Genomic DNA, 3,803 nt, shown 5'->3' on the forward strand with positions numbered 1-3,803 from the left:
AAAAATTTGGTGCCCAACTTGCTACCTTGTCTACGAAAACATAGGTGCAAAAACATATCATTATTAGTCATTCTTTTCATTAGTTGACTAATGAATATATGCGTAATTATGAGAATAGGGAACAATTATCTCTTCTTTTGGTTTGTGTACTTATTTTATTTTTGCAATAGGAATTCTCATCTCCATTCTTAAAATTTGTAAGTGATCTAACATATTTTAGTATCTTATAATAAATGTTTGAAGATATTATTATCCTTTATATGACTATTGAGAACCATCATAAGACAACGTATCCTATAGATACCTTATCCATGGTCCTCATGTGGAAAATTTGGATGTAGTATCTCAAGTATTTTCATGTAGTATTCTTGTTGACCAATGCTTATATGGTTTAGTAGGTTATAGGTCATATTTTTCCTTTAAAATATTTTTAAACGAAATCTTGTAGCTCCATGTAGGATCTTGTATATGGACATTCCTACAACATTTTGCTAGAACCTTTTTATAAACTTTCTTGTAGCATATTGTAGAAGTTTTCATAATGACTTCCTTGTAGATTTCTATAAAAAAATTGTGTAAGATCATTAGAATGTTTTGTGAACTTGTATAGTGGAAAAGAGGCTATGATGAGTTGAATAAGTGGAGGGAAATGGTGGATGTAAAATGTAAAATGAAATGGATGGAAAATATGATGAAAGAGGTTAATCTATAACTTCAAATGTTGTTGTAATGTTTGAGCTCAAGCTTCAGAGCTAACCTTGCTATAAGATCTTGTATGTTGTATTAGTCCTCCAACAAATTTACTTATAAGTTGTAGTTTACACTTTTAAGATAGATTTTTCTATTTTAAAAATTGTTGTTGTACCTCAAGACAAGATCTCTTAGTGGTTTTGCATTTGTTTCCTTTTTTTTGAAGTTTGGACTCATTTTATTCAATGTTATGTATTGGAGGGCATGAGAGGAATCCTTTTGTAAGGGAAGGTTCCTCTAGAATTTATTGATTGAAGTCAATTGGAACTTGATGATTTGAAATTTTATGGTTGTTGGAGTCTAATTTGATGTTGCAAACATTCTCAATTTCCTTTTTATTTTGTAGGTCTAATATGAAAGTTATTGGTGTAGTGTCCTTAACCATTTTACAAGGTGACCTCTTCTTATTTCCTTTCAAAGGCATTGTAATCTATAATCAAGAGATAAGTTGCAAATTTACTTTCGGCTAATTGACCATGTTTTGTTTAAAATACTCATTATCCACTCTATTTAAATCATTGATAATAGTAAGGGTCATTCTTATGTAAACTTAGAATCATACCATGGAGGTTAAACTTAATTCCTGCAAACAAGTGATCTCCATATCATGGGAATTGGGTGTATCACAATGTTTTATAACTTTTTGGTACATATACAAGCCAAATTATTGAAAATGATTGTATACCAAGATAGTTTTATAAATCATATTGATCCTTTCTCAGCTAATAGGTTCTTCTTTGCATACTAGGTCATATATCCAGTATATGAATACTAAGCATGAATTTAGCTTCTTATTGTAGATATCTTATATCTAAATTTATTGAAGTGAGTATTGCATCATCACAATTTATGCATACCTTTGCACTACTTTGGCTTAATAAGATTGGGATATATGCATTAAAATTTTAGAATTATATGATGAACACTAAAATTCGAAGAGTTAGATTCACTTGAGCTTAAAATTATATATCTTAACTAAGTCCTGAAAACATTTGTTCTTCTCAGAAGAGACCATAAATATTGAAATAATATCTTAGTGTTTCTATCTTGATTTATGGTGAGTTTCAAGGAGAAATGTACTTGTAGATGCACCAGGATAATCTAGAGTAAAGAAGAATTAGAGTAGGCATATATCATTGTGAAATTTTTTTGGAACTCATATTCATTCTAAGAATGGTACCTAGGGAAAACTAGATTCTATAGAAGCATGAGGCTTTGTTAACAATCTCATGATAATCGAAATTTTCAAAAAATATCTCATGAAGAGCATCATGTCACAAGGTGGAAATTGAACCTGGGTGGGAGGATAACAATTCCCATTGCAACCCCTTGAGATAGACCCACTTGACATAATTTGTTTATATTTTGTTATAACGCCTAACCTTTTGTATTTTGAAAAGAGATGGAAGAAAAATTGCAAGATCCAAAATTATTACCTATGGTGGGGATGGTGATTTAAGATTTGAGCTTTGAAATATCTTATTCCTCATGGGAGCTACCTGTGGAATCCAGGGAAAGATAACTATAATTGATGATGGTGTTATTGAAAAGTATAATCTTAGGGGACAATTCCTCTTTCAGGGTTGGAATATTAGACAGGAAAAGTCAAGATTGGTAGCACCAATTTTTATTGTTAAAGCATTACAAAATCGTGTGAGCCCAGATACCCAACATTTCTTGGTTTACTCTTATTGGGAGAATGTTGTTTTAAATAATCCTGACAATTTCAACGCTATGTTATATATATATATATATATATATATATATATATATATATATATATATATATATATATATATATATATATATATATATATATATATATATATATATATATATATATATATATATATATATATATATATATATATATATATATATATATATATATATATATATATATATATATATATATATATATATATATGTGTGTTTACTTCTAAAAGCCTTTTCAAGCTAAATGATAGGGTGAAGTTTATGACAAATGAGAAAGCTAAAAGTTTGAATCATTTACATTATATTAAGATGGTATTGTACTTATTGATAAAATGATGAACACACTAGAAAGTTGTGTTAATCTAGATTGAATAATGGTGATAAAATTATCAGATGGATTTATAGTTGGAGTAGATGATATGTGAGAAAGGAATTATAACATACTGAAAGTAGTTGGTAGAATAAATTTTACACTTTATACCACCACAACAGTAGTTACTAGTCTAATGAGTTTGGAAGTTTACAAGGTTATGTTAGGCCACAATGTTGAAAAGCATCGCAACACTAAAAAAAATTGTATGGGTCATGATGCCTTTCCATACTTAATGAGCTAGTTGAAAGTGGTGAATCCATAGTTGTGTGGAACAGGTGGATTCTGCTTAACTATTTTCTATTCAAAGTCAATGAATTTAAAGGATTTTACATATATACGAGTATGGTTGCATTGTTGGTCCCTCACATATATTCCTATTGCAACTATCAAAACCATGTTTCCCATCATGGTGATGTGATTCCCAAAGCCTTTCAAGGACGAAGTGGAAATGAATTTCTTTTCCCATGCGACACAAACAAGCATTGTTATAGGGCCAAGGGAAGTAAAACAACTTATGACCATATTGCACATTGTTGCAGATGTATACTACTCTAATTGTTAGGAGGTATTAGGCTAGAAAGTATGAAAGAAATTATGCCGCAACTCAAAAGAACAAGGAAGAAAATTACATCCTTAAAAAGTCAAAAAAAATAATGAAAGAAAATTGGTAGGCTACGAGCGATTCAGCTAAAGGGGCAACCAAAATTTTTATGTAAAAATATAGGGAAGGGAATTGGTTACTAGGGATAATTGGTTACTTATCGCAAGAATCATTCCTATCTAACAAACTTACTATTATTTACAAAATTCAAGTCAGTTACTTTTATTTTGTGAAAAATGTTAGTGGAATGGTAATGTGAGAAATATAATCAGAAAGAAGTAAAGCTTTTAAATTATACTTATGTAAGTGATCAAGTTGCAAATGAAAAAATTCAAGGTTGGTTATCTTTTTACATATTTGGTT

At 29.5% G+C, this 3,803-nt stretch overlaps 1 pseudogene; it reads left to right on the top strand.

Annotated features, from left to right (window-relative positions):
• The first annotated feature begins 3,181 nt into the window (after positions 1-3,181).
• LOC149208697 (protein yippee-like At4g27745 pseudogene) lies at positions 3,182-3,510 on the top strand (annotated as a pseudogene).
• The last annotated feature ends 293 nt before the right edge of the window (positions 3,511-3,803 follow it).

This window comes from Pinus tabuliformis, chromosome 1_2 (assembly GCF_031772625.1).
Source record: "Pinus tabuliformis cultivar Carrire ecotype Pingquan chromosome 1_2, CPIR1, whole genome shotgun sequence".
Classification (NCBI taxonomy): Eukaryota; Viridiplantae; Streptophyta; class Pinopsida; order Pinales; family Pinaceae; genus Pinus; species Pinus tabuliformis.